General features: G+C 49.3%; 1 pseudogene across 1 annotated transcript in view; it reads right to left on the bottom strand.

The window, feature by feature from the left end:
* LOC307106930 (large ribosomal subunit protein uL22-like) overlaps positions 1–9,656 on the bottom strand; it is a 389,619-nt pseudogene that overhangs the window by 70,017 nt on the left and 309,946 nt on the right. The window lies entirely within an intron of this gene.

The raw sequence follows: 9,656 nt of genomic DNA, 5'->3' as shown, positions 1-9,656 counted from the left end.
AGCCACAACCAACCGGGGCGCGCCGGAGGTCGGACCGCAGCTGGGCGCAGCTGGGCGCGGAAGCGAGGGGCGGTGGCGCGTCCCTGCCCGCCTCGCTCCGCCCCGGCCTGTGCCTGGGAGCCCGCCTCACGGAAACGCGGGCCTTGGCGCCTCCCAAGTCAGACTCGGCTCACGGTCCGGTCCGGTGTAACGTGCCGAGGTCGTGCGCCGCCGCCCCTGGAAACGGGCATTTCTTCAGCGCGCACCGTCAAGCGCCTACTGTGTGTGCAAGAAACGCGAGGGCGCCGGGCCCGGGCCAGGGGGCCAGGGGGCCAGGGGGCCAGCGCTTGGGGGACACTTGGAACGGAGCTCCCTAGCTGGAGCCTGTGTACGCTGGGCCAGCTTATGGAGCCCGCCCGCGAGTAGAGGTTCGAGGACCGTGCGTACACCTGCTGTGGCCGCCCATGCCGTGCGCCTCGGAGGAGAAACGCCTGACCCCCAGGAGCTCCTGTCCTCCTGAGGGAGAGGACCCTAAACTGATGAGAATGACACTAGGATGCACTGGGAGATTTGGTGAGCGCTTAATCTCTGTTAGGCGCCGGGCCAGGAGCTAGAGGGCAGGTTTCACTTATTTTTAATAACCAATGGTGTTGTTCTCCTCAGAGGCTCCTCTGACCACCCTGCTCAGAGTTGCCCCTCCTCCAGTCACTGTGACATCACCCTGTTTTGTCTCACAGTGCCTGTCCTGGGCAATGAGCTTTGCAGTTCACGTCTCCCCCCAGCAGACAACAAGCTCCCGAGGGCGAGGCAGGGCAAGGACTTGCTTTGTTCACAGCTGAACACCACATCTTAATCCGAGTAGGGCACACGATCGGCTCAGTAGATGCTTGCTCAATGAACTAAGGCACAGTCACATGCTTTTACTCCCTCAGCAGGTAAATGACATGGGCAGGGTTTCACCTGGGTCCAGCCGACTGCAAAGTACACAATTATTCACATGAGTTCCACACAGTGTCACCAAACGGAAGCCGCCTCAGAGGCCATGGAAAGACCCAAGAGGGGAGCAAGAAAGGGAGGTAAGACCCAGCTTTTGGAAGCTCCATTCTGCTCTGGTTCCTGAAGGTTTAAACCCTGGATTCCTCAGCTGCTAGTCACCCCAGTCACCTTAGGTCTGTTTCCTCAGGGTTCCTGCTGTGGGCAGGCCCATGCTCCCTCCCTGCTTTCTTCACCTCCTTCAAGGAAACAGAGGTTCATTTTGATGGCGGGGACAGATTGCAGCCCAGCTCGTGGTGAATTCTGGAGAAACTGGGAGGGCTTGCTGTCCTTTATTGACATTTGGATTTTCAACCCAGGGGCTTAAGGGCAGCTTGCCTTGGTGGGGGCTGGATCTCAGATTTCAGAGAAACACCCTCCAAAGTTTAAAAAAAAAATTTTTTTATTGATTTTTTTTACAGAGAGGAAGGGAGAGGGTAGAGAGTTAGAAACATCGATGAGAGAGAAACATCGATCAGCTGCCTCCTGCACCCCCCCTAATGGGGATGTGCCCGCAACCAAGCTACATGCCCTTGACTGGAATCGAACCTGGGACCCTTGAATCCACAGGCCGACGCTCTATCCACTGAGCCAAACCGGTCAGGGCCCAAAGTTTTCTGTATGTGTCCCAGACTTCCAAACTATCTGAGGTGGCTGGCTACTGCTGGTGCCTGGTGTCTGGAGCCCTCCTAGTGGCCAGCACCATGGATGACAGACCAACAGACAGCCTGAGATCATCCATTCATCCATCCATCCATCCATCCATCCATCCATCCATTCATTCACTCCACACATGTTTATTAAGCATCAGCCTGGCCCAGACACTGTTCTAGGGAAATAGTAGGAGACATGACAGAGTCTCCTGGGAGGTAGGGATGTGGGGTTCAGGGAAGGCCTGCTCAGGAAAGTGACATTTGAATCAAGACCTAAAGGAGGTGAGGGAGCAAATCTTGTGCAAATATCTTGAGATAAATGGTTCAAAGCAAAGGGAACAGCAAGGACAAAGTTCCTGCGGCAGGAACATGCTTGTGATTTCCAGAACAGCAAGGAGGCCTGTGAGACAGGAGTTAGGTAAGAGGCAGGGAGGTGGAGGAGGTGAGGTCAGAGAGGAAGGGAGAGGGGCAAGATGGGGTAGGGCCTTGAGAGGGACTAGAGAGTCCTTGGTTTTTACTTATAAAATGAGCTGGGAAGTTTCTTCCCTCTAGGGTTTTGAATACAGGAATTACATGACCTGATTTATATTTGAAAAAATAGTTTTTGTTTTTAATATGTAGAACATTCACATGCTTTGAAAACCAAAATTATATATATATACTAGAGGCCTGGTGCACGGAATTCGTGTACGGAGGGGGGGTGTCCCTCAGTCCAGCCTGCACCCTCTCCAATCTGGGACCCCTCGAGGGATGTCTGACTGCCCGTTTAGGCCCGATCCCACCGGACATCCCTCTCACAATCCAGGACTGCTGGCTCCCAACTGCTTGCCTGCGTGCCTTCCTGATTGCCCCTAACTGCTTCTGCCTGCCAGCCTGATCACCCCCTAACCACTCTCCTGTCAGCCTGATTGATGCCTAACTGCTCCCCTGCCAGCCTGTTTGCCCCTAACTGCCGTCCCCTGCAGGCCTGGTCACCCCTAACTTCCCTCCCCTGCAGGCCTGGTCCCCCCCCGAACTGCTCTCCACTGCAGGCCTGGGTCCCCCCCAACTGCCCTCCCTTGCAGGCCTGGTCCCTCCCAACTGCCCTCCCCTGCTGGCCATCTTGTGGTGGCCATCTTGTGTCCACATGGGGCCAGCCATCTTATGTGTTGGTCAATCTGCATATTACTATTTTATTAGATAGGATAGAGGCCTGGTACATGGGTGGGGGCCAGCTGGTTTGCCCTGAAGGGTGTCCTGGATCAGGGTGGGGGTTCCCTTGGGGTGTGGGGCAGCCTGGGCGAGGGGCCTGTGGTGGTTTGCAGGCCGGCCACGCTCCCCGGTGACCCAAGCAGAGGCCCTGGTATCTGGGATTTATTTATCTTCTACAATTGAAACTTTGTAGCCTGGAGTGGAGCCAAGCCTCCTGCTTGCTCCGTGGTGGCAGCCATTTCTATTGGGATTTATGTATCTTCTGTAATTGAAACTTTGTAGCCTGGAGCAGAGGCCAAGGCAGGCCAGGGCTTCAGAAGCTTGGCTTCCTCCATCGCCAGGAGCAACCCTAGCCTCTTGCTCTTTCCAGCTCCGTGGCTGCCACCATTTCTGTTTGGATTTATTTATCTTCTATCATTGAAACTTTGTAGCCTTGAGTGGAGGCCTAAGCCGGCAAGGGCAGGCGGAAAGGTTGGCTTCCTCCATTGCCGGGGAAACCCAAGCATCCCTCCTGCTCTCTGTGGCCGCAGCCATCTTGGTTGGGTTTATTTGCATATTCGCTCCTGATTGGCTTGTGGGCGTGGATGTATGGTCAATTTGCATATTACTCTTTTATTAGATAGGATGTATATATATTATTTCATATAATAGAATAGAATCATTATTATTTTTTGTCCAGCTTCTTTCAGTTAACATGTTTTCAAGGTTCATCCATGTTGTAGTACTTCATTTCTTTTATGGCTGAATAACATTTCATTGTATGGATAGACCACATTTTGCTTCTGCATTCAGTTGATAGACATTTGAGTTGTTCCCACTTTTTGGCTGTTATAAAGACTGCTGTTGTGAGCATTCATGTACACATTTTTGGGTGGACATCCATTTTCATTTCTCTTGGGTATATACATACCTAGGAGTGGAATTGCTGGATCCTATGGTAACTATGTTTAGTTTTTTGAAGAGCTGCCAAACTATTTTCCATGGCAGCTGCGCCATTTTACATCCCTACCAGCAATACATGAGGGTTCCAATTGCTCCACATCCTCACCAACATTTGTTATTTTTCATGTCTTTGGTTATACCACCCTAACGAATGTGAACTGATGATCTCATGGTGGTTTTCATTTACATTTTCCTAATAATTAATGATGGTGAGCATCTTTTCATGTGCTAATTGGCCATTTGTATATATTTTTTGAGAAATCTTTTGACCATTTAAAAATTGAGTTATTTGTCTTTGTTGTTAAATTGTAAGGGTTCTTTATATATTCTGGACCCTAGACCCTTATCAGATATATGATGTACAAATATTTTCTCTCATTCTATTGGTGGTCTTTTCATTTTCTTGATAATGTCCTTTGGTAACTCAAAAAGCTTTCACTTTAGATGAAGTCCAATTTATCTATTTTTTACTTTGTGCTTTAGGTCTCATATTTCCTCATTCTTTTTTTTACAACTTCATTGTATGCTACTGTGTGGCTGGACCATAATTCATTTAATTCGTTGCCTATTAATGGACAGATACTTGGATTGTTTCCTGTCTTTATGTTATAAACCTTTTACATAATGTCATTTGGCAAGTGAAGGTAGATCAATGGGACATACTCTTGAAATGGGATTGCTGTGACAAATGTTAAATGCCTTTGTTATTTTGGTAGATAGAGACAAATCTATCAATAGGTAGGTAAGTAGATATCGCCATTGGAATCATATGCAAATTTATACTCCCACCAGCTGTTCAGGAGTGCCTGTTCCCCACAGCCTTGCCTGCAGAATGTGGCTACTAAAGTGAGATTAAAAATTCAGTCCTTCAGTCCTGGCTGGTGTTGCTAAGTGGTTAGAGCATCAGTCTTGGGTTCAATTCCAGGTCAAGGGCACTAACTAGGTTGCAGGTTTGATCTCTGCCCCTACTGGGGGCACATGCAGGAGGCAACCAGTCTGTTTCTCTCTTTCACATGGATGTTCCTCCCCCCTGCCCCCTCCTTTCCACTCTCTGAAAACCAATGGAAAAAACCCAATTAAAAATAAATAAATAAATAAATAAAAATTCAGTCCTTCAGTAGGTTTCAAGTGCTCAGTCGTGACACGTGGCTGGTGGGCAATGAGTCGGACAGTGCAGCGGGGAACATTTCCGCCACCGCAGAACGTTCTATTGGACAGTCTGGTCAAGCATCGTACAGTGACCCTGACTTTACATTTTAATAGGATTCCTCTGGCTGTGTGTGTGGAACGGACTCGGGGACCGTGCTGGGGCCGGATCCAGGGAGGAGGTGACGGCAGCAGTCCAGGTAGGAGGGGATGGCGGATCAGACCATGGTGACTATGGAGGTGGAGAAGTGGTTGACTCTGGATGTGTTTTGAAGGTGGAACAGCCAGGATCTGCTGGTCGATGAGATGGGGGAGGAAGGGAAAGTGAGGTGATGGGCAGTTGGAAGGAGCCCAGGCTTTGGAGCGTGGAGTTTCGCAGCTGTGTTTCTGAGCCTCATAGGCTTACTGCAAGGTTCACAGTGCCTGGCAGGCAGGGGCCCCTGCAGAGGTGATTGTTACCTCCCCCTGCTGTTACACTTGACTCGGAAGGTGGTGGGATGAGATCCACACCTCACCTGGCCTTCAAGGCCCTGCTGAGTGGGTGCTGCCGACTCTCCCGTTTCCTCTCCTGACATCTACTCTCAGGAGAGTGCAGGGGCTCCACTCTACCTGCTTCCTGGTTCATGCTGTCCCCCCAGTCATGTGGCTAGCTCCTGCTCCTCCTTCAGGGTTCTGTCCTCTCGCTCCTCCTAGCTCTGAGGCTCAGGCTGCAAAGCTGCCTGAGATGGACACCCACAAGGTGTCATAGTATTGGGGGATGGGGCCTTCCATGTCACGGTGATTGGATCGCCCCATTCATTTACTCGCCATATCCTTACTGAGACCTGCTGTGGGCCAGAAGCTGTGTACAATGCTGGCAGTGCAGCAGTGAGTAAGACAGATGCAATAGGACATACAGTAACTAGGTAAAAAGGTAATCTGATGTCGGGTGAGGGACAAGTGATGTGGAACAATGAAGCAGGGTGCAGAGATGGGTAGAGAATGATAGGGGGCGCTTCATTAGATGGGGAAGACGGAGGGAGTGATTGGCACAGGGGAGAAGGGCAGACATGCATGGTCAACAATAAGGACCATTTATTGAGCACTTTCTGCATGTAGGTCATGTTACAACCTCAGTGAGTCTTCCCATCCCTCCCCAAAACAGTTGCTTAAAACAATACCGACTTATTACTTCTCACAACTCTGTGTACTGGCTGGTGGTTTCTCTTCTGGTTTTACCTGGGCTCATTCATGCAGCTTCATTCAGCGCCCACCTATGTTTGAAGGTCCAAGATGGCCTTATCCATACGCCCAGCAGCGGTGAGGGTTGTTGGCTGGGGCATCTCAATTCTGTTTGCAGCCTCTCATCTTCCAGAGGACTGGCTTCTTTTTTAAATTTTTTATTTATTTTTATTGATTTCAGAGAGGAAGGGGGAGAGAGAGAGATAGAAACATCAATGACGAGAGAAAATCATTGATCAGCTGCCTCCTGCACGCTCCCCACTGGGGATCAAGCCCACAACCCGGGCATGTGCCCTTGACTGGAATCGAACCCGGGACCCTTTAGTCCACAGGCCAACGCTCTACCCACTGAGCAAACCTGACTAGGGCAGGACTGGCTTCTTAACATGGAGTTCTCAGGGCAGAATCCTGGGCTCAAAAGTCTCATAAAGTCACTCCCTCACATTTTATTGATCAAAGCAAGTCAAACACCAGCTTGGAGCTCATTTGTTCCTTATTGGCTCTCTTGCATCATATGCCCATTCCTGGACCAATCACTAGCAAGGGGATAAGATTACCCTTAGACCCAGCAGGGTTTCTCAAGGATCTAGGGTTGAGGTCACTTCTTGAGGCATCCAGGTGTGTGGTGGTGTGGGTGGACACTTGAGAACAAAACTGCAGGCAAGGGAGAGGTCATTGCTAACCACTGTTAAAATTGGGCGAAACTTCTTTCTAGGTATTTTACAGATGCAAATAAATGCCAAAGGTCTTCCTGCCTGCCACGCGTGTACTGAGAACGCTTTGCTGGGAGACTTTTGGGACCATGGCCTGAATGGGGCCTGGTTTCCTGGGCACAATCATGACATGACTTTTCTTTTTAATGGGAGCAAGTGGAAATAACAGATTAAAACCATGTTTCAAAAACTAGACTAAAACATAGATAATATTTAAAAGTCTCTTAAAATAATTTCAAATTTGCAGGGAAGTTGCAAGAATAGTACAGAAAACTTCCGTATCTCCTTCACTCAGATCCCCTAATTGTCAGCATTTGGCTACACTTGAGTTGTTATTCTTTGTGTAATTTTTATGAGTCATTTAAGAGTTACATTATAGATACAATGTCCTTTTTCCCCCTAAACTTCAATGTGCACCTCCTAAGAGTCAGGACATTCTCTTACGTGACCACCGTATAGTTTTCAAATCTGGACATTTGATGTTGATACAAAGTTATAATATAATTGCTATTGTCCATATTTAAATCCCACTAGTTGTTTCAATAATGTCATGAAATCCTTATTCTTAAACTAGCGACTACCAAGGTCATTGTACCATCTTCCAAAGACATAGATGTGCACCTTCCCAAAGAGAAGAAAATCAATTATATTCACAAACCTGCTGAAAGAATCTGTGCCTAGAAATCCTACTCACAGGCTCTGTGAGCGTCAGCGTTTCTCAACTGGAAATGATTTGGGCTCCCAGGGGACATGTGGCAGTGTCTGGAGACTTGTGGTTGTCACACTGGGGGTAGAGATGGGCTACTGGCATCTTGTGGGTACAGGCCAAGAGTGCTGCTACACATCCTACCCAGCACACGACAGCCTCCACCACAGAGAACTCTCTGGCCCAGAATGTCAGTATCTGCTGAGGTTCAGAACCTCTGATCTATAAATCAACTGGGGAGAGACACCTCCCTCTGTTACAACTGGAATGTCCTGTGGATTTAAAATTCTCCCCTGCAATTCTATTTCTCCCCAACTACCCTGGAAAACCCTGGTCTGATAGGCATAGGGAGGCCCAGCCAAGTCTGTTTTATGATAATTTCACACTGGAACTGACCCTCATGCCCCATCAGGAGGAGACTGATTAATAAAACAGTGCAGGCATGCTGAACTCGTGGCTCTTCCCTGGGCTCTTTGCTCTTCTGTACAATGGGGCTGGGGAGGTGGGATTGGAAGGATGCCAGGTATCTTGGGCCCAGCTGCTCCTCGATGACTTATGGTCATAACTGCTTCTGACTCATGCATGACTGACATGTTGAGGACACGGGCTGATATGACGCCAGGCTTTTATAGGCAGGAGGCTGCCCTAGAATGTCTCCCCACTGGAATCCAGGGCAGGGCCTCTGCTGAGTCACCTCTGGCTCAGGGTCTGGCTTCTTTGAAAAGCAGCTGCCATTTCTTCAGTGCCAGCCGTGCAGTAGGCTCAGTGCTGAGTCTACTAGTACATTGTCACGCTCACAACTCCCACGTGGGAAGAGCACCCGTACTCACCTGTCTTCCTTTTATAAACGAGGAAATGGAGGCTCAGAGAGGCCATGACCCACAGCTGGGGAAGACAGAGTCAGGATTCAGCCCTCACATGGGTCAGGTCTGCTGCACCTTCTCCCACACATGGTGCGTGCTCAGAAACGTATGAGTGGCAGAGACTGGACAATATATTCATTGGTAACAGAACCCCGAGTTTTAGCAGAGAACATGTTAGCTATGTTAGTTAATGACTACTGTTCCAGCCTTCCTTGCAGCAGTATAGGACATATGACAAATTCCAGCCAATAGAATGAGAAAGGAAGAGGCAGAAAAGATTCTGGTTTGTGCCCTTAAGGAGGCTGAATTCTATTTCCTTTCCTCAACTTCCCAACAGCAGGAATGTAGATGTGATGGCAGTGCTAGAGCAGCCACGTTGGGCCATGAGATGGAAACTGCTGGTTGAAGATGGAAGAGTTATAAGATAGAAAGAGTCTGGGTCCCTGACACCGTAAAGCCACCATCCAAACTCTGGCTGCTTCCATTCAGATGATGGGAGAGAGGAAAATGAACTATTTATGAAATGACTGAATGGATGATTGAATGTCAGAGAGAGCAGTCAGATCCAGGCCCACACACATATAAAAATGCACAAAGACCGAACTCGAGCTGAGGGTGGGAGCATCGTCCACGCACAGTAGAAAAATTCATGGCCCGGGGGTAGCCAGTTCTAAACCTGGCCCTTCAGCTAGCTTGCTGTGTTTCCCTGGATGACTTATGTGCTCTCTCTCGGCCCCACACGCCTCGGCTGTAAACCAGGCTTAGTGAGTTCATGGGATCTATGCAGTGTCAAGATGTTCACTGCTCTTTCCAATTTCACTTCCAGGAACCCATTCCCAGAGAAGTTGTCACCTCATAGCTTATGAACGCAGGTGCAAGGATATAGCTTAGTTTGTGGAGCAAAAACTTGGAAACATCCTTAGAAGTGATTTTAATAAACTACGGCGCATTCATGTTTTAGAGCACTAAACTGCTGTGGACACGGGAATTCTCTGGTGACACTTGCTGGCACAAAATGACACTGCAGCCCAGCAGCCGGGCAAAGGGAACTTCCGGGACAAGGGAGGTTCCGGCAGCAGTGAGGATGGTTTGGGAAGCCACAGAGCAGGAAAGACTTGGAAGGAAGGCCACGGCCAGGAGGCTGGCCTGGGTGTGGAGGCTGAGAGCATGGGCCTGGGCCTGAATCCCAGCTTCCCTGCTTCCTGGCTGG

This window comes from Cnephaeus nilssonii, assembly GCF_951640355.1.
Source record: "Cnephaeus nilssonii genome assembly, chromosome: 11".
Classification (NCBI taxonomy): domain Eukaryota; kingdom Metazoa; phylum Chordata; class Mammalia; order Chiroptera; family Vespertilionidae; genus Cnephaeus; species Cnephaeus nilssonii.
The sequence above is the reverse complement of the archived record's forward strand: the minus strand, read 5'-3'. Positions and strand labels throughout refer to the sequence as shown.